Source organism: Heptranchias perlo, chromosome 9, assembly GCF_035084215.1.
Source record: "Heptranchias perlo isolate sHepPer1 chromosome 9, sHepPer1.hap1, whole genome shotgun sequence".
NCBI lineage: Eukaryota > Metazoa > Chordata > Chondrichthyes > Hexanchiformes > Hexanchidae > Heptranchias > Heptranchias perlo.
In genome coordinates this window covers 42,124,207-42,146,173 of record NC_090333.1, presented here as the reverse complement: position 1 = coordinate 42,146,173, position 21,967 = coordinate 42,124,207, and the positions used below count along the sequence as shown (strand labels likewise).

At 40.8% G+C, this 21,967-nt stretch overlaps 1 protein-coding gene and 1 long non-coding RNA gene across 11 annotated transcripts in view; one reads left to right on the top strand and one right to left on the bottom strand.

Moving 5' to 3' along the window:
• The window catches only part of LOC137325325 (uncharacterized), a 41,294-nt gene extending 34,505 nt beyond the window's left edge, over positions 1 to 6,789 (bottom strand). Inside the window, exons 1-2 of the long non-coding RNA XR_010963865.1 lie at positions 6,681 to 6,789; positions 5,456 to 5,611 (exon numbers count right to left, since the gene is read on the bottom strand). This is a non-coding gene — a long non-coding RNA (uncharacterized lncRNA). The remainder of the gene's footprint in view (positions 1 to 5,455; positions 5,612 to 6,680) is intronic.
• nfia (nuclear factor I/A) overlaps positions 1 to 21,967 on the top strand; it is a 438,666-nt gene that overhangs the window by 404,979 nt on the left and 11,720 nt on the right. The gene's annotated exons all lie outside the window — the stretch shown is intronic.

The window sequence follows — 21,967 nt, the reverse complement described above, 5'->3', positions numbered from 1 at the left end:
GGAGAAAATGTGATTATGTTTTCTAGTAGACTAAGAAGGAATACATCCCAGACAGGAGTCACAGCAGAAATCCGCAGAACCCGTGAATATCTTAGCATGGTCTTGATTGTCTGAATTTTTAAATTTGAGGCAATTTTGAGATTGGCAGGAGTGTAAATGGGGCAGATATGCAGAACGCCACATCCCTACTCATTGGAACGCCAATGATGATTTTTCTGCCAGAGATGTAGGCAGCAGCAGGAAGCACCTGTTCAACTATAGGCAGATATATTAAAATCCAAAACAATTGATGTAATGACGCTAAATATTGGATTCTTTCCCAACACCCATATATATATAAGGTATCCAGTGCTGCTAGGCATCAAGTGACGAGCAGAAGTCAATTGAAAAGGCTACTGAAGTCAAACTTTGAAGTACTCTAACTTTTGTTTCTTCTCTACCATTTGCAGTAATTTTTTTTTCCTGAAGAATCATACTTCGGGTCCATCTTTCTGTCTTATGCTTTGGAACTTCAGACTTTATCCCCTCACATTCAACAGAGGAGCGAATGGGATTTATTTTTTGAAATAGTTCTCCATCTCTGTTTCTTAGAGGAAGAGGATGAGGAGGAGAAACACAGGGAGGCCAGATTCATCACACAGCCCAAGAGGCATCTTACCCTCACCCATTTGTATCCTTACATCCACATGTACCAACTTAGGCACTCCTACCTCCACCTGAATCAAGAATACTATTTGTAGAGGCTATGCTTCACTTGGTAAGCCATTTATGAGTTATGTCACAAGCAGGCACCAATTTAGAGACCACCTGCACCACAGGCATTGCAATGCTAGCAGCTGTAAAGGTCACTACCACCCTTAATTTCTATCCCACAGTGTCATTTTAGGCTGCCTTTGGAGACATTATTGCCCAATTAAATATGCACAGATGCATGAAGCAAGTTACAGATGCACTGTTTGATACAGCTGCAGTACATTTGCTTCTCCATAGACATGCAGAACCAGCATGACCAGATACTGCAACTTAACTGTGCGACAAGATTCCCCCAACTCCGGAGAATTATAGAATTACACTCACATGGCCATACATGCCCCCTTTTACTATCCCGTCAACCCCTTAATAGGAAAGGTTGCCCTTCATGTGCTTCAGATCAGCAGCATTTGAGTATAATGCTCATTTTTCTGTCAGCTGCCACAGCTTTTTTTATTTTGAGGCAGTTCACCATTCCACCATTCTTTGGACTAAAAACACAAGTGTCTGGGTGGATCCTAGGAGATCGCGGTCCCCTTCCACAGCTGTGGTTGATGACATCTGTGCGCTTTCCCAGGGTACCAACTCAGCGCCACTACAGTGGGGTCTCTCCTGCCTCCAGAATCATCATCAAGCAGACAGTTGGCATTTAGGTGCCTGGATTGATCAAGGAAGCACTAAAATAGTCCAACAAGAGCTTCAAGGATTGTGGTGGTGTACTATATGCTGCAAAACTTCACTTTGCAAAGAGGCACCCTCTTGGATGCTTTGAGGAGGAAGAGGAACGTGTGCAGAGGCAGCAGGGTAACCTGGCAGATAACCAACCGTTAGCCTCCTTTTCTCAGTCCCAAATAACTTCTGTTTTTTTTTGTTTTCAGTACCAGCCAGTGACAGTATTCTAGTAGTCAGTCTACAGAAAATAAATTCCACCGTAACTAATAACACCATTATATCAATCATGCTGGTACAGCACCTGCACCATTTAAGTACAAGTATAAGCAGGAAATTCCCAGTGATGCTGGCTACTTGTGCCACTGAGCAATGGCTGAACGGAGTTCACATTTGCGTGCTGAAGCAGTTGTATGGAGTGCAGTTGACTGACTTCCTGTAAGCCAGTGTGATTTCTTCTGAAAAAAACTGAATGTTGGTGCAGGAGACCACCTACATTTTAAAAATTAGATATATAAAAGGAAGGCATTGTGCAACTTAAGTGTATAACATGGTGGTGTAGCACCTGACTGAAAAATCTGGGTAGATCAGCAGCTGGCCGTGCAATACTGGTCCCATCACCAACAGGCACAGAAGAAACTAAAGAGATATTGGCCAGGAAGTTCCCCACTGCTGCTCCCATTCTGTCACACTTCCAGTGATGGAGCAGTAGCTGCTCCGAGGAATTCCGGGCCATTGTGACATCACTCCTGTGCAACATTTTCCAAACTCTATTTGTCCTTCAGGTTTCTAGGATGGTAAAATCTCATGGAAAAGGTACAAGGCAGCTGATAGAAGAGAAACAGCATTGCATGTTTCCTATGAGTTTATGAGCAGGATCCATGAATCATCCAGCTGCCTGAATGTAAACTATAGACCTCAGCTGTAATGTCCAGCCACTGAACTCTATCTGAAGTATTAATTAAATTCTGGTAAACATCATCCACTTCTAACAGAGCCTGACGAGGTCAGTCTTACTTTGTGTCTTCACCTACTTCTGTCCCTTGCTGAAGTCAGATTAATGATTGGATTTGTATCTTATACCAGAAACCATTTAACCCTCCCCATCTCCCAGCATCAAGATAACAACATAAATCAACCTAACTCTAAGACAGTTACTGTCACATGGGGTCAGAGTTCAGCATGCAGATGTCCACATTGATGAAGCAAAGCATTTTGGACTACTGAATGGTTGCCTCGCAGACTGTGATATTCATATAAAAGAACATCGAGCAGTATCAGCTGTTAACTCAGAAGAAAGTAACAAATAATAATAAATGTAAAATTAAGTTCCTTCTGTGCTGCTGTCCAATGTTCATTTTCTGTTCTTTTGTCCTATGTAATCATATGATCCTATGTTGTCACAATATGCAGAAAGGAGATATTAATGGAAAGGTCAACTGAGAGGTGACCTTACAGAGCTATATAAGATAGTAAATTGTTATGAATAAGTAAATGCGGTATAATACTTTAAATTAAACCGTGACAGTAGAATAAGGGAACGTGTGTTCAAACTAACAAAAGACAAATTTAGGGCTGATGTCAGGAAGTTCTTCACATTGAATGATCAGTAAATGGAATAGACTTCAGGTAGGGTAGTGGAGGCAAAAACACTGAAATCATTAATATAAACAGCTGAATTTTGTGATATGGAAACTGTAGGTTCTTCCTGAATAGATAATCTGGGTTGGGGTGATAGGCCTTCCACAGCCACATCTATTCAGTGAGGTCCGCATAAAGTAGTGTTTCCATTTGCATGATATGTTTTTACATTCTTTCCCAAAGAATACATCTTAATTTCCTTAGACCAACAGAATTTAGGCTTAGGTTAGCAAGAGACAAGGCTTAGTGATCTTTTCCTGTACATGGGGTATTGTTGGAGTTTAACCAACTAAAACAATGCTTCTTACCAGCACAGAGGATTGGTAAGCTTCTCATTGCTAACACCACCCTAGCTACAAGATCACTAATTTGCAGGTTTCTCTGTGCCAAGTAGGGACAAAAACTTAGTCTAGTAACAGGTCTTCACCTCTAGGTTCAAATAATTCGAACATAGAAACAGAAGTAGGACATTCAGCCCCTTGAGCCTGTTCTGCCAATCAATTGGGATCAAGGCTGATCTGTATCTTAACTCCATTTACCTGCCTTGGTTCCATATCTCTTAATACCCTTCCCTAACAAAAATCTATCGATCTCAGTTTTGACATTTTCAATTGACCTAGCCTCAACAGCTTTTTGGGGAGAGAGTTCCAAATTTCTACTGCCCTTTGTGTGAAGAAGTGCTTCCTGATGTCACCCCTAAATGGCCTAGCTCTAATTTTAAGGTTATGCCCTCTTGTTCTGCACTCCCCCACCAGAGGAAATAGTTTCTCTCTATCTACTCTATCAAATCCTTTAATCATCTTTAACACCTCAATTAGACCACCTTCTGTACCCGAGGGAATACAAGCCTAGTCTGTGCAACCTTTCCTCATAATTTAACCCTTTTAGCCCTGGTATCATTCAAGTGAATCTGCGCTGCATCCCCTCCAAGGCCAATATATCCTTCCTGAAGTGCGGTGCCCAAAACCAAACACAGTTCTTCGAATGCGGTCTAACCAGAGTTTTATACAACTGTAGCATAATTTCCACCCTTTGTATTCCAGCCCCCTTGAGATGAAGGCTAACATTCCATTAGCCTTTTTAATTATTTTTTGTATCTGTCAATTAGTTTTTAGTGATTTCAGTACATGGACCCCAAAATCCCTCTGCTCCTCCACAGTTTTAAGCTTCTCACCATTTAGAAAATACTCTGATCCAACTTTCTTAGGTCTGAAGTGGATGACCTTGCACTTCCCCACGTTGAAATCCATCTGCCACAGTTTTGCCCACTAGTAGGTCACGCTGGCTGATTACTTATCAATAGCACCTTGGTGGACCTGCCTAGCTGAGCTATCAGATTACTGAGCCTGCATAGGGGATTAATTCAGTTTTAATCTCCCACCATTGGGTATGTCATTTTCAAACCAACTTGACCCCCTCGTTCAGTCTGGGAGAATAGCCACTAGTTTCCATTAGGCAACTGGCAAGTAAATATTTTTATTAGGCAGGCAGCAATACTACTGAAGCGCAGTTCCTGTCCCAGCGCTCGTAAATCCTACAGCTCTCTTCCCCCAGTGTTGTGAAATGCCAGGAACATCTTGCTTACTTTCTTCCTGTGTATTCTGCGATTTAAAAAAGTAAAAATAAAAATTGAGTACATAGGTAAAGGAATATGTAATAATTGATTGGCAAGTTTCATGGACAGAATCAGGGATCAATCCCCAAAACATCGGGAAGGGGATAGTACGGATAGTACTATGTGATATTTTATGTCCACTGGCTCAGAGTGGATGGGGCCTCAGTTTAACATCTCATTCAAAAGACAGCATCTCCAACTGAAATATCAACCTAGATTATGTTAGGGGCAGTGGGACTAGCTGAATTGCTCATGCATAGAGCCGACGCGGACTGACTTCCTTCCGTGCTGTAACCTTCTGTGATTCTATGTGCTTACATCCAATGTGGGTCTTAAACCTACAGTCTTCTGAGTTATAGATGAGTGCTACCAACTGAGCCAACCTGACACTCAATACATTTAGTCCATGAAAAGTGGCTAAATAAATGAGACCATGGCACCCATTTCACTTACAGAAGTGTTCCTTTCTTCAATAGCTGTATATACATGCCAGTTATCAATATTTCAGCCCATATGGCAAGGAAAAGTTTTTTCACTGAAATTGGAGGATTTAATATCGAGCAATCAGATTGGTTAGTTGGAAGGTGGGGCTGAAAGCTGTTAGAACCAATCAATCAAATATTACTTTCCCTCTTTTGGTTATACACAAACATGAGTCAGAAAAGTTTCAAGATGGTTTCTGAGAGCTGTAGCCAATGTGTTTATTTAAAGTTTTTCTCCAAAGAAATTATGTATAACAAATAGTCTACTAAAATGCTACTTTAAAAAGTTTTAATTTACCTCAAGGAATTTTCAGAGACATGCCCAGCTGTTGTCTTATCTGAAGGTTTATTTTCTCCAAGACTGTTTGCAGCTGCTTTTTTTTGAGATAACGATGATGTTCCCTCGCGTGAATGGATTTTCTGGCTTTATTTCAACATTCCTGTCACTGCATTTCTAGAATTTCCAGGATGTGAAAATAAAATAGAGAGTGGGGTTGGAGTGATACATTTTATTTAATTTTTTTTAAATGACACTGCGATTCTCCTATATTTATTACCGTGATCTGTGATGTGTAGTATTGACTTCTATTTGTTGGGGCAGTGTTGTCCAATAGAAATTGCTGACTAACCACAGGTGTGGCAATGGCGATACCATTTTAAATACCATGCGCTGATTTTAGTAGAACCCGCCATACAGACATTTACACAATACAGGTAAATGTACTTCATATATATATATATACATATGTACTTAACAAACATCTACCACCATTCAGTAACCAAGGAAGTAAAGCAATCACAATGATCAAAAAACACTCACACACTCTGCTTTTCATCTTACCATTTTACCAACAAACACACAAAAAGGTTAAAGTGCACATGCAATGCGAATATGAGTATTGAGATCACATGCACAACGACTGTGTCCATTACTCATTTTTTATTTACTAATCAAAAATGCAATTAGCCACATCTGGATTCCCAATTAGCCATATGTGGCTGATGTATTGGGCAACGTTGGTTTAAGGGCCGGCTTACGTTCTTTAACTTTGATGCTGTTTTCAGTTTGTTTATGCGTACATGGTGAAGGTTGTTTTGTTACCATGCAATAACTGAGGAAACAGCCCACACTCTCTGCATTAGAATGGTCAAAATCCATGGGGAAATGTGACAGTGACATTAGGATGAGGACCATAGATTTCAAACCCCAGACTGGAGGCAGTCAATCAGGTCCACCTATGAGCACAAAATTTAGTGCCAAGTACCTGTTCCTGCAAATCACGTTTTTGTACGTTCTAGTTTTTCTTCACGATTGCGACACTTAATGATTTTTATTTCCAGTGCAAAAAAATAAACATTTTTGATTGGATAAAAAAAGCAATTAGATTGGAAATTACTGGTGGCAATAATTGCAGATGAATGCTTAATGCATTTGTATGACATTACTATGCCTGTTATTTTAATGGAGGATATTAACCCATTTAGCTACTTAAAAATAAAAGATGTTTATTTAAAATACGTACATCAGTCCAGGTAATCCTCCACCTATTTGTAGGTTCTCCTAGGTGCCGAGACAGGGTTAGGTGCAATAGTGAGCAAGCTTTGTCTTGTGGATGTAGAATGCCCTACCGTTCAATATTATTGGAGGTGCTTGTTATAAACGGTTTCTATTTACAAATTAACATGATGTATTTGAGGTTACATTGCCAAAGAAAGGAACTAGATCCTATGAAGTTGCATCAAAGTCTGTACAAATACTTTCATTTTCATCGATACGTATGCAAAGCATTGCATCTAGCGTGCTTCTGTATCTTCACACTTCAGGTGTCAGACACACATATGCAAATTCCTGTGTTATACTTAAAGAAAAGTGTTAAAACAAGGTCGGTCTGACCTCTAATTGAACTAATCAGCAGATAATTGACTACTTATAGTGTTAAAGGGGGACACACTTGCACTTTAACAGCATAATAATACATTGGGGTAGATTTTAGTCTTTACTACCTTTAACATCACCTGTGCAAAGCACAGTGAAAAACTGGGCAGGGAGAATTGCGCACCTGTTAATTTAAATGGATGGAAAATCAAGCAGGTTCTGTTTTAATGCAAGATCCTCCCACCAGACTTTTTTGGATTCAATTATCTGTCAATTGCTCTTAGCAGATGCTTAGGTCAATTAGAGGTCACACTGACTTCTTAAAATACTTTAAGTATAACACATAAATTTGTATGTGTGAGTGTGACACCTGAAGTGTGAAGATGCAGACTCAGGCTAGATGCAACAACATGAGTTCCTCTCACCAGATCTTCTACACTTCATTAGGTGATGTTTAACACCCAGGTGATGGAGTTGAAAATCTGCTCCATTATGTGTTACATGGTATAATATTACTGTTCTTATAAAACATTATATTATCAACTGACCATGAGCACCACCAGAGTGCTTGTATTTAAATAATCTGCAGTCCTTCCAGGATAAAGTGTGTTTGGCTTGAAAGGCAAAATCATGGTAGGCTCCAAATATCACAAATGGACCAAATAAAGAGTCAAAGATCAGAATTTTCTGGGGATGTGGACATGCCCCCAGACTGTCACTAGAATAATGATCTCATCTACCCAACTCATCCCCCTTCAGTGACTTCTAAATCCACCACTGCTACAGTCTGTCTATTTGTGTACTTTAGCTTCCACCCCTGCAATAAAAGGGACCAAATATTTTCTATAGTGACTTGTTTGGGTACAGCAGACCTAAAAATGTTCCTTAAACTTTTTCACATACAAGTCTGAAACATATATATTTTTGTAAAAGCCAACACTTAAGGTGGCCTTTCTTCCCACATTTGTCGGGAATCCAAGACCAGTTTTTGGCCACTTTAAGTGTTGACTTTCACAAAAAATATATAATGAATACCTACGGTTATTTTGCAGAATGGAACATTTAAAAAGGAAACAGAGAGAGGGTTATTGCAAAACCACTAATAGGTTATAAGATAATTTGTGACTTACACTTTTGTTACAAATTAGTCTCATCTATTTTTTGTCTGGCAACTATTTTGAATGGGTTTAGCTGTGAGGTCACGAGAGACTGACCGGCCTAGATTTACTGAACACTGGCATTAACCTGTTTATTGTTTAAATGCTGAAATTAAAATAATTCAGAATGGAAAATCTAGGCTTTGGTGTCTTCCACCAGGAGTTGAAGATGCAACAATAGCCTTATTTTGAGTGCCTATGCAAGTGATGTTACAAATCCCTGTCCATCATAGTGGAATTCTCAAACATCTGATCTTTTTCTTTGCCATCTTACTTAGCTTATAAACACTAGCTGAGGCACTATAGGATTCCCAGGAGAGTCATCAAACTGTTCGTAGTGGTGATGTGTTCATTTTTTTTCAATCTATGTTTCTGAGGCAGCTTTAAAAAGTGACAACTGTTTGTCAGCCCCTCCTCCCTCCATTACTGCTTCAGTGGTGTAAGTCTTGCCCTCCCATAGTGCGCACATCATTAGCAAGCAGCCAGACCAACAAATTCCCCCAAGGCCTAGATCATTCCCTCTAATGGTAAATTTATATTGCAGAACTGTTTCCAGAGCGCATGCACAGTTGCTGGTCTGTATGGCTCTTCTTGTTTAGGATGATCCATACAGACTAGCAATGTAAACAGGAAGATCAGGTGTTCAGCTCACCCACATCCTGCAAAAAATGGCAGCCAACAGATTGGTGTTCTGTGCCTCTGGAGGCATGTGCACTGCTTTGTTTATACTACATAAGTGCCTGTGATAACAGGCACTTGCTTTTGGTGAAAATATTGTAAAGTCTCAATTGTGCTCAGAGCAACGTACCACAAGGACTGCAGTGGTTCAGGAAGACTGCCCCTTTCAGAGCAACTTAGGATAAGCAATGAATGTGGCCCTGGCAGTGTCGCCCAAATCCTGAGAAAAATTATTTGGCATTATCAGGCACATTATTTCAAATCAATGGATAGGAAGACTGGGCGGGATGTATAACGAGGGGCCAATCTGCTGCTGCCCATTTTGTGCCCCCGCTGAAGTTGAATTCCTTCCCAGTGACTTTGTGGTTGCTAAATTAACAAGTTTTGTACAAAGTTAAATAAATAAACCAAGATCACGAGCTGTGTTTCACTACGTGCAAGTATGTTTAGTTTTATTTAAAAACTGTATTTTGCATTGTCAACACTCGAGCACAAAATTGAACTATAAAAAGGATCCTGTTAGCTGTCAGAATTTTCATTATCTTTTATTTATACAGTTTTAAAAAAATGCAATGCAACAAAAAAATAGTGACCATATGTTACAAAAAGTATTTTAATTAAATATACAACTAAGACATTGCAACCAACGTTTAAGCAAGTATACCTCATTTATCATGTTATTTCTAATTCTAATCAGCCATTCTAATTTAATTGTTGCAGAAGTATTTGTAAATAATAGTCAGGGAAGGAAAAAAATATAGTTAACATTCTATCATCCATCTCCCAACCCGGTATGCTATTATCAATCTAATTCTGTGAGTAGATTTTATTTGTGAATAGTGCATTAGGAGATACACTTCCCAGTTTCACACCCTTATTCAAAACCTGCCCCCAGCCCCTTTGGCCTACATTTTAGGCAATTGACCAAAATGGTCCACATCCATCCTGACTGGGGAAGATTCACCAGCAACAGGTTGTATACTTCATTAAATAAATCTAAGTACAATGTAGAGAAATATGTAATGTGCTCCATGGCTGTGGTGTCCGTAATAGTTTCAACTACATCATCGCCGTGGCAAATTTTGCCTTGAACCATAAAATAATGATCTTTTTATGAGCTGCAAATAACATCATATTAAAAACACAACCATGTTAGAAGGATTAATTAGTGGGAAAGGTAAATTGTTAGACTCCACTACTGTTAGAGTCCATCCCATTGCAAAAATTCTTCAAATCTAGAGGTATCCAGAGTATATGGTAAACTGAACCTAGAAATTCACTGATATCTATAGTTATATGTGGAAGCCATTTGTTATTAAAACCTCCTTTGTAAAAGAAAGAACTTGCATTTATGTAGTGCCTTTCATGGCTTCAGGATATCCCAAAGTGCTTTGCAGCCAGAGGTACTTTGAAGTCATAGTCACTGTTGTAATGTAGGAAATAGAGCAGCCAATTTGCATACAGCAAGGTCCCACCAACAGCAATGAGATAATGAACAGATAATCTATTTTTTAATTGTAACATTTACTCTGCTGTTGGTTGAGGGATAAATATTGACCAGGATACCAGGGAGAACTCCCCCGCTCTTCCATGACAGAGCAGTTCATTTGATTAGTGCCCATGCTACTGAGTTAAATATCCATCCTCTCTACCATCGAAACGCTGTGACTGCAGTATGCATGATCTACAGGATGCACTACAGCAACTCATCAAGGTTACTTCACCTCCCTTCCCTATGACCTCCACCGCCAAAAGGGCAAAGAGCAACAATGCTGTGGAACCACCATCATCTCCAATGAATATGTAATGAAATATGTAATGTGCTCCATTGCTGCAGTGTCCATAATAGGTCACACACCATCCTGACTTGGACATATATCGCTGTTCCATTATTGTCGTTGGGTCAGAATCTTGAAATTCCTTACCTAACACCATTATTGGTGTGCCATCATCACAAGGACTGCAGCAGTTCAAGAGAAGGTCCACTACCACCTTTTCAGGGCAACTAGGGATGGGCAAAACATGCGACCTTGCCACCATCACCCATATCCTGAGAACAATTGAAAAACAACAAACTAGGCTTGCCTGTTAGCACCTGGCAGAGCCAGGTCTTGCCAGAGTTTACAGCTGTTATGGCAGAGTCCCACTGAAGTTACAGAACGAGTCCACTGGAACGGCAGAGGAATTTCAAGCACAATATTTATATATGTCCTTATGTTATGCATCAAGTCTTGATCTTTTGATAAAACCTATCTGATCTGATCCAGAAATTGAGAATCTAATGTCTGGAATATATGTATCCTCACCGTAACCAAAATCTTGAAGGTACAACTGGTTGGTGAAATTGGAAATCAAAAAGCACTTTTCAAAGGGTATTTGTCTTTTTATCAAGAGTGATATGACTGTTTGTGAGACCGTTTGATCATCCCAGATGTGTTATAATTCTTTTAGTAAGAAAAGGAGCAAAATGGACACTACTTGCTTATAGAATTTCATTGGGTAGCCACGTAGGCCAGTGGCTTTAGCTGACTGAAAAGAAGTTTACCTCCATCGTCGTCACCATAGTGGCATTGACATGTAAACTATGGAAGTATTAATTCTGTATGTTGAGAAATAAACCTTGCCCACCCAGTTCATGCATAAAGTAATATGTTCAGTATTCATCCAGTATGTTCCACATCCAAATTCTTGATCTGGGCTCCCATCGTGCAAAGCTCTGCGCTGGAAGCGGTCAATTGTAACATTTACTCTAATATTCCTGACCTGATAAAACACTGCATCCACTGACATGCTATGACTAGTACCACAGGAGACTCACTGCATATATATCTGCATCTCGACGTGACACACTGCAAAAAACATTCACAAGTAATAATTGAACTAGTAACCCACCCCCACAGTAGCTTGTAAGAATTTTTAAAGTGTTCTCTTTAGCCTTTAAACACTGGAAAAAAATCAATTTATGTTTTTTCTGGGAAGGAGCTGATTTTACAGGATTCTGACTCCATTAAAACTTGGAACTCAGCATATGTAAAAACTTACAGTGGGAATTGTATGATTGGTATTTTTAAAGTGCAACATTAATTTTATAGTGACAGAAAAACTGGGTATTTACATCATATTTTTTAGTGATGATGAATCATTTAAATAGAAAGGGTATTTGTCTGCAATGAATAATCCAAGTGATTTATCTATGTCCACCCCCATCCACATTTTTGGCTGCCAATCCGGATGTGAACTTCCTTCCCTCCATATCACTGATGGTGACTCTTCTCCCCTCACTGAGGCCACCCTGGCTGGCTATAAATTCCACCCCTTCTCCCACCCAAACTGTTCAGGTGATGGCAGTATGGTTTTCATTTCCAGATCCCATCTTGATATATTCCCTCACCCTTCTGGTATTTTCTTGTCCTTTGAGCACCACACCCATTAATACCATTCCTGCCTCCCCATCAAAGTCCTTACTGTCTACTGCCCTCCAGAGTTCCACAGTGACTATCTTAGCAAAATCTGTCCTCGCTCAACCTTTGCTCATCCTAAATGATATTCAAGCTTCACCTAAATTCTTCTTTCTTCTGATTTCTCTCCTCTCCTTTCATTGTTTAACTATCCTGAAGGGATTTTATATAATTGAGTTAGTTAAACTTATCTTGCACATCAACTTCTCCACCAACTTGTCAGTTTCTTAATTTCAAAGATTGAAACTATGTGCTCAGCTGCCTTACACTTCTCCCCCTCCCCTGCCCCAACTCGCCTACCCCTCCCCTTATCTCAGTTGTAACCTCATATCATTCTGTAGCTTCTCCCCATCTCCCCTCCAACCCTCATCAGGTTTTATTCCTCCTTGAAACCACTGCAATGTGCTCTCGACTGTCTCCCATTCCAGTTCCTGACCACAAAGCTACCTTCATCAAATGCTGATGAGCATCGCAGGTGACTCACTTTCCTCAAGCTCTGTCCCTTTGCCCTACAAAACTATCATCATCAGATGGTAGAGCTTAGGGCCTAGGTAGCTGCAGGCACGGCCACCAATGGTGGAGTGATTAAAATCAAGGAGCACAAGAGGCTAGAATTGGAGGAGTGCAGAGATCTCGGAGGGTTGTAGGTCTGGAGGAGGTTACAGAGATAGGGAGGGGTGAGGCCATGGAGGGATTTGAAAACATGGATGAGAATATTAAAAATCAAGGCATTGCCGGACCAAGAGCCAATGTTAGTCAGCGAGTACCGAGGTGATATGTGAACGGGACTTAGTGCAAGTCAGGATGCAAGCAGCAGAGTTTTGGATGAGCTCTAGTTTATGGAGGGTGGAAGATGGGAGACTGACCAGGAGAGCATTGGAATAGTCAAGTCTAGAGGTAACAAAGGTATGGATGAGGGTTTCAGCAGCAGATGAGCTGAGGCAGGGGCGGAGACTTAGCTTCTTGATCTGCAAACACAAGGGAGGATCTGGGCAGAAAGAATTGATTCGTTCAATTTTTCACTCTGCCTAAGCTGGAACACCACAATCAACAGGACACCCCTTCAATCAGTCCAGCCAAGAAATGTTAAAATGCACCCAAATGAATCACTGGAGTAGATACTTTATGTCCAGGTGGTACACAGAAATATCACCTTGGAAGACGGAAAATCGAGCAGGAAACATTGAGTGCCAGTAATGGAGCCTGCTTGATTTTCCTTCCATTAATTTAAATGGAAGGAAAATTGGGTGGATTCGGTTATGAGTGTGCATTCTTCCCTGCAAAATTTTCCTCGGTTTGCTCTGCCCAGGCAATAATTTATGCCTAAGTGGTACAGACGAAAATCTACCCGCTGTGCTTGAGTGGTAGGCAGTCCCTGGGACTTGAACTGATTATTTTGTGATTGGGAGCCAAGCACTTAGTCACTAAAGCTGTTAAATAATTTTCAATTTGTGGGGCGTTCACTTCAGAATTGTTTAATATATTCGAGTGGTAGAATTACTGATATCTACTAATATTCGGTCTTGTCAGTTCAAATTGTTCAGAGTTTTAAACTCACGAGAGATCACACTGCCCAATAGATCTTTGACTGATGAACAATATAGACTGTTGTTTTATTCAGCAATACAGGATCAGTTTGCACCATTAAAGTAGTGTGTAACTGTTTTGCATTACATGAGCTGAATACCTTTGAAATGACACACATATGCAGGCAGTTATTAAATGCTTAGTCAGCAGTTTTGGTGAGGATGAGATTACATTGCTTTTTGAATAGCAGTAGAAGAACTAAATCCGCATCTTAAACTACAAAATTTCCATTCACATTTCACCTTGAATACTGAAGAAGGACAGCCAGAAGTTTTAAGATGGGATTTCTGTAAGATTCTTTGTCCTGATATGATGATACATTATTGCACAGAGCTCTAAAGGGAAACAAGGACTGTTAAAGGAGTGTTCCTCCATCTCAAGATGCCATTAGTGAATTGCATTTAGAAGCATAATTTTCTGAAGTACATATTTAATTGTTTTATATAGAAACAATTTGGAACCATGAGAAGTTTAACCTAATTTTCATTCACTTTTTAGCCAAAACCACAACTGTTTTAAGTATCCCTTCTTTGTCATCGTGCATGAACCGTATAACATTCACATATATATTTTCTCCCTCTCCTTGAGTTCACTTGCACCACACATCATTCTCTAAGAGGTTAGACAAGTGGCCCACTCCTAGGACTCTGTAACTAGCAGCTTATTTGTAGTCTATTTAAAAGCAGTCAACCATTCAGTTCCACATTACACCCTTACCAATATATGCTATCCTTCACTTCCAGTTTCCATATTTACTGAATCCTACAGGTGCCTGTTACTTACATGTAATGTCCAAAGTCTTTCTGGACTTATTGTGAGATGCATTCGACTCACACTATGTGGCTACATCCTTTGTTCTTAATACCATCATGTTTTTACTTCTGTCCTTGGAAGCCTTCCACAATTATTGTAATGTTGCCTAAGCATTTTCAAAAAATATTGGGAATTTAAACCAGGTTAGCAGCTTGCTGTACCTGAAGAAAAGTCTCAGAATGTCTCAAAGCAATTAGAATCATAGAATCATAGAAAGGATACAGCTTGGAAGGAGGCCATTCGGCCCATCGAGTCCGCGAGACAATCCAGCTAACCCCACTCCCCCGCCCTTTCCCTGTAGCCCTGCAAATTTTTTCCTTTCAAGTACTTATCCAGTTCTCTTTTGAAGGCCATGATTGAATCTGCCTCCAACACCCTCTCAGGCAGTGCACTCCATATCCTAACCACTCGCTGTGTAAAAAGGTTTTTCCTCATGTCACCTTTGGTTCTTTTGCCAATCACCTTAAATCTATGTCCTCTGGTTCTTGACCCTTCTGCCAATTGGAACAGTTTCTCTCTATCTACTCTATCTAGACCCTTCATGATTCTAAATACCTCTATCAAATTTCCTCGTAACTGTCTCTGTTCCAAGGAGAACAACCCCAGCCTTCTCCAGTCTATCCACGTTACTAAAGTCCCTCATCCCTGAAATCATTCTAGTAAATCTCTTCTGCACCCTCTCTAAGGCCTTCATTTCTTTCCTAAAGTGCGGTGCCCAGAACTGGACACAATACTCCAGTTGTGGCCGAACCAGTGTTTTATAAAGGTTCATCATGACTTCCGTACTTTTGTGCTCTATGCCTCTATTTATAAAGCTCAGGATCCCGTATGGTTTTTTAACTGCTTTCTCAACCTACCCTGCTACCTTCAATGATTTGTGCAAATATACCTCCAGATCTCTCTGTTCCTGTACCCCTTTTAGAATTGTGCCCTCTAGTTTATATTGCCTCTCCTTGTTCTTCCTACTGAAATGTATCACTTCGCATTTTTCTGCGTTAAATTTCATCTGCCCATGCCACCAGCCTGTCTATAGCCTCTTGAAGTCTATCACTATCCTCATTGTTTACTACCCTTCCAAGTTTTGTGTCATCTGCAAATTTTGAAATTGTGCCCTCTACACCCAAGTCCAAGTCATTCATATATATCAAGAAAAGCAGTGGTCCCAGCACTGACCCCTGGGGAACACCACTGTACACCTCCCTCCAGTCCGAAAAACAACCGTTCACCACTACTTTCTGTTTTCTGTCCCTTAGCCAATTCTGTATCCACGTTGCTACTGCCCCTTTATTCCATGGGCCGCAACCTTGATGATAAGCCTAACATGCGGCACTTTATCAAATGCCTTTTGAAAGTCTATTCACAACCAATGAATTACTTTTGAAGTGCGGCTCCAGTTGTTATTAGGCAAATGCAGACAATGACACACAGCAGGGTCCCACAAACAGCAAAATAAGTGAATGATCAGTTAAGTTGTTTTTGACTGAGGGATGAACATTATCCAGGACACTGGGTGAACTCCCTGCTCTTTTTAGAACAGCACCATGGAATATCTTATGTCCATCTGAACAGGTAGAAAGAGTTTCAGTTTAATGTCTCATCCGAAAGAAAGTACTCCCTCAGTACTATATTGAACAGTCCATCTAGATTATGTGTTCAATCGTGGAGTGAGACTTCAACCCAGATGTAAGAGTGCTACCAATTGAGCCAAGCTAATACTTAAAACCTAAAGCATACACATAGCCTACTTCTCAGATTCATGGTGGATTTTCTTTAGATGGCCATGACTAACTTCTTAAGTCTTAATAACAACTTTGTGCAATGCATATATAACATGGAATTTTTGGGATAAACAGGAGATGGACCATTGTGTGCAAACTTTCTACCAATTAGAATCCACTCTCATTCAAGTTCACCAGGAGTGCAGAAAGGCATAGGCATTGACCCCAATGGTGTACAAGTTTATTTCAGCATCCTCTCAGCAGCAATAGGGAATCAAAGAAATTCAGAGTTTTACTGGTTCTCCTGCTAGTAATACCATTTTGTTTTTATGCTGATCCAGAGGCTAGGGAGTGATACAAATGGTGATATCAATCAGTTGGTCAAAACCACCCAAAAAGAGGCTGTGCAGTGGCAGTCATTGAAGGAAAATATGGTGACAAGGGTTTCCGCCGAGACTTCACCCAAAAAAGATCGCGCCAGTCAGTGAGACCACCTGCTCTGAGCCAGCCCCACCACATGTAAATGAGGATGGGTGGGTATGGGTTGCTTGATCCCTTTATTTTTCTTGGTGTCCACCCCTAAAATGCCCAAGGAAACAGCGCTATTATAAATAGGGGATTGGGAAGGCCAGTTCAGTGTCTCAGAGTTGGTGAGACAGAGGGGAGACCATAGCTTCAGGCAATGGTTTAATCCTGCAGGTCGTTTACAGACTATGAATTTATGAAGCCATTTTGCAACTTAGACATTTAAGAGTGCAGAACTTTACAGTGAGTATTAAAAGTTTTTAAAACATTTTGGGAAAAGTAATGGATCTCCCGATGAGAACACCCTTGTTCCTGTGCTATGAGGAGGAGAATGACGCGGATATGGCGGAGGAGATAAAGGAAGCAAGGAGAATGAGACATCACAGAAGGCATAAACACCCGATCTGTAGATACCCACTTCACAGAGGCCATACCTTGACTTTTCACAGAGGCAGTGTGTTAGATGACTACCCTTCTCCCAGAGGCTATTGGAGAGTCATGCCGGCTACTGGCCGCAGATTTTCAGCCCACCCCAAAAAGGAGGACACCCTTGTCAATGGCATTGAAATGACCCAAATGCTGAATTTTTACACCATGGGGTCCTTCCAGGCAGCCTCTGACCTCAGTTACATCAAACAATTAGCTGTGCGCCACTGTATCAAGAAGGTCAAAGATGCTCTGATCAAGAAGGCATCTCAATTTATCACATTCTCCATGGATCCTGCCAAGCAACGAGAGTGAGCAGTGAACTTTTGTGGAAAAGTAGGATTCATGCAGGCCACAGGATGCCATTGATTGTGCTCTTGTGATATTGAAGGCCCCATATGAGAATCCCCTCAATTTTATAAACTGCTTTACTCTCTTCTGGGGCTTTTTCTCTTAAGTGCTGAATAGTCAGTCCCTCCTTGCCCTTAACTCTGCAAAAAGAACATCCACGGAAGCATGAGATTCTGGGAGCTCTTGCCAATACAGTAGACTCTGCTCCTACTCTTGCCGTTTCAGACCTCCGTTAGTTCTCTCTCTCTTCCTCAATATCAAGCACTTCTGGCCCTTTGAGCAGCTGCAGTAACACCACATTTTCTTCCCAGCCAGCGGTAAACAACTCTTGAGCAGGAATACTGATGAAAATGCACCCGGAAAATAAGGTCCCTTCCAGAAAAATGCAGTGGGTTACCAGTGGTGACACATGGGCAGGTGGAGATCAACAGAAAACCGCAGGGCAGTTACAACAACAACTTGCATTTATATCGTGCCTTTAGCAAAGAAAAACATCCCAAAGCGCTTCATAGAGATGTAATCAAAAAAATGGATGTTGTGCCAAAGGACATACAAACATACATACGAATTAACAGCAGGAGTAGGCCATTTGGCCCCTCGAGCCTACTCTGCCATTTGATAAGATTATGGCTGACCTGATCGTGACCTCAACCCTACTTTCCTGTCTACCTATTATAACCTTTGACTCCCTTGTTAATCAGGAATCTGTCTAACTCAGCCTTAATAATATTCAATGACCCTGCCTCCACCGCTCTCTGGGGAAGGGAGTTCCACAGACTTACGACCCTCTGAGAGAAAAAAATTCTCCTCATCTCTGTTTTAAATGGGAGACCCCTTTTTTTAAACTCTGGCCCCTAGTTCGAGTCTCTCCGACAAGGGGAAACATCCTCTCAGCATCTACCCCTTCTAATCCCCTCAGGATCTTATATGTTTCAATAAGATCACCTCTCATTCTTCTGAACTCCAAAGTATACAGGTCCAACTTGTCCAACCTTTCCTCATAAGATAACCCCCTCATCCCAGGTATCAGTTGAGTGAACCTTCTCTAAACCACCTCCAAAGCAATTATGTCCTTTCTTAAATAAGGAGACCAAAACTGCACACAGTATTCTAGATGTGGTCTCACCAATGCCCTGTACAATTGTAGCAAAACATTTCTACTTCTATATTCCATTCCCCTTGCAATAAATGACAACATTCCATTTGCCTTCCTGATCACTTGCTGTACCTGCATACTAACTCTTTGTGATTCATGTATTAGGACACCCAGATCCGTCTGTACCTCAGAGTTCTGCAATCTTTCTCCATTTAAATAATATACTGCTTTTCTATTCCTCCTGCCAAAGTAGACAAGTTCACATTTTCCCACATTATACTCCACCTGCCAAATTTTTGCCCACTCACTTAACCTATCTATATCCCTTTGCAGACTCCTTAGGACAGATGAAAAGCTTGGTCAAGGAGGTGGGTTTTAGGGAGGGTCTTAAAGTAGAGGGAGATGGAGAGGCAGTGAGGTTTAGGGAGGGAATTCCAGAGTGTTGGCCTAAGTAGGTCAAGGAACGGACACTAATTGTGGGGTGAATGGGGGCTGCATGAGGCCAGAATCAGAGGAAAGAAGGGTTCAGGGAGGGTTATACTGTTGGAGGTGGCGACAGAGATAGGGAGGGGCAAGGCCATGAAGCAATTTAAAGATGACTATTACTTTATATTTGAGTCACTGGGAGACCAGGAGCCAGTGTACTTCAGCGATGATAGGCGTGATGAACGAGCAGGACTTGGTGCAGGATAGGATACAAGCAGCAGAGTTTTGGATGAACTGATGTTTAGGGAGGGTACAGGATGGGAGGTCGGCCTTGAGAGCAATATTTCTCAATCCAGGTATCACTTTTCTGGTGTCTCTCCTGCTCACAGCACTCATCTCCCATACCATCCATGCTGACCTTTATTCTCTATTCATATCTATCAACCCCCAACACTACGTGGTGTTGCTGCGATCACTCTTTCTCGCTGCATGTTGGGTTGTAAACATAACTCAATGCCTTGAAAGGCTCTCACCTCCATCTTCAGATGTGCCTCAAGGTGCCAAACCAAATTAACATGCTCCATTGATGTCTGCCTCTAGGACTTTTTAAGCAAAATCACACTACTTGAGCAGCAAACTGCACTACACACTGTAAGTGGATAAATACTTGGGTCATGTTGTCACTGTGCTCTGCAGTTAGTTTGTGGTGATGCCGCTGTTGAACAGTTACTTAATATAATTATTGCAACTTTATCAAGTGAGAACCTACAGTTATTTGGAGGTAACACAATCAGTCTATATTTTATTAGCGAGTGGGGAGAAATGTACATCATCAATGGGATATGTTGTGCTGGGCTTTGCGGCCTACACTTTCTCATGTTGACTAACTGGAATTCTAGCTGAAGTGTGTGAAGGAGATCTTTACTCAAAGAAAGAGGATTCATATCCCCTATGTAAGTAATTTAGTGCTGTGGTAAGGATGTTTTTTTGTAATTCAATTTAGAAGATCAAGTTACATCAAGTCTACAGCTCAGAAAGAGGCCAATCGGCCCAACTGGTTTATGCCAGTGTTTATGCTCCACACGAGCCTCCTCCCTCCCTTATCATCTAATCCTATCAGCATACCCTTCTATTCCTTTCTCCCTCGTGTGCTTATTTAGCTTCCATTAAATGTGTCTATGCTATTTGCCTCAACTACTCTTTGTGGTAGCGTGTTCCATATTCTTACCATTCTTTGGGTAAAGAAGTTTTTCCTGAATTCCCTATTGAATTTATTAGTGACTATCTTATTTTTATGACCTCTAAATTTTGGACTCCCCCACAACAGGAAACGTTTTCTCTACATCTACCTGTCCAACTCTTTCATTATCTTAAAGACCTCTATCAGGTCACTTCTCAGCCTTCTCTTTTCTAGTGAAAAGAGCCCCAGCCTGTTCAACCTTTCCTGCTAAATATATCCTCTCAGTTCTGGCATCATCCTTGTGAATCTTTTTTCAACCTTCTCCAGTGTCCCTATATCCTTTTATGGAGACCAGAACTGCTAGTCATATCACTAAACATTTATAGCACACACAATAAATTGTTGATTTAAAAGTAAATTTGTCCAGAAATGCATTTGTTTAAAATGGACCCATATAAGCTAACAAATAAATGGGTACTACAACATTAACGCAGCACAATAAGTGGAGGTAAAATAGTTCAATTTAATTTCTACTGCAAACTTTTGAGGAAAAGGAGCCTTCCTTTATGAGCTGGCTCCCTATTGTTTCCATTGATTTTAGTCACCACAAAAGCGTGTTGATTACCAGTGAGACATTCAAGCCCATAATCCTGAATTGCAGTGAGTGAGATTGGGGGGGGGGGGGGGTGGTGGTGGGATCTGCGGGGAGGAGGGAGGAACGATTGTGCGTAGAATAATGCAGTGGAGAGTGGTCTATTTTGTACCTCCAAGAAAAGCCCTGCTTATCTGCTGAGTAAAATTTCCTCCACAGTGCCATTTTCCTGAGCAAAACTTCAAATGACATTTCATTACTGATTCTGTAAGACATTTCCTGAAGTAACGGCCAGACAAACGCAGAGGAGCTGCACTGCACAGCAGAAAAGTACAGAGTCAGCAAGTTCTATTGATTAAAAACTAACCTTAAAGTGGTTCTCTGAGCGTGTGGCTAGACTATGAATGCGAAAAAAAATGTCACAAGTTGATTTGTTGAGCTAAATGAAGCAACCTGCTCTTTGACTTTAAAAAAATAATAAAATACAATGAAGCAGCTGAAGTATTTCATCAAATGTCAATCGCTAAAAAATAGGAAAACCAGCCTGTGGCTTGAATGTTCTTGTGCAAACACTTTTTTGGTGTTGGGAATAAGCTTTTTGTGTGTGCTTGGAGAAAAATGCAGTAATTGAGCCATTGTCTAATTTTCCCATATGCTTGAGAAAGGCAGATTAATTAAATATACAACAGTGTTGCTCTTTGGACTGTGGTCTCATTTACAGCATGGGCCATAAATTAGACAGAATAAATACTTCAATGTGTCGGCAGTAGGGCTGCTACGTCAGAGCCGCTCGAAGGCTGGTGGGTGGAGAGCAGAGTGTTTCTTGATAATGATAGTCACGTCTGGGTCTGTCTGGTAACCAATGGAAACCAGACATGATGTAACACCAGGATGAACTTGAACTTGGGGGACTTAAAAAGGGAACAA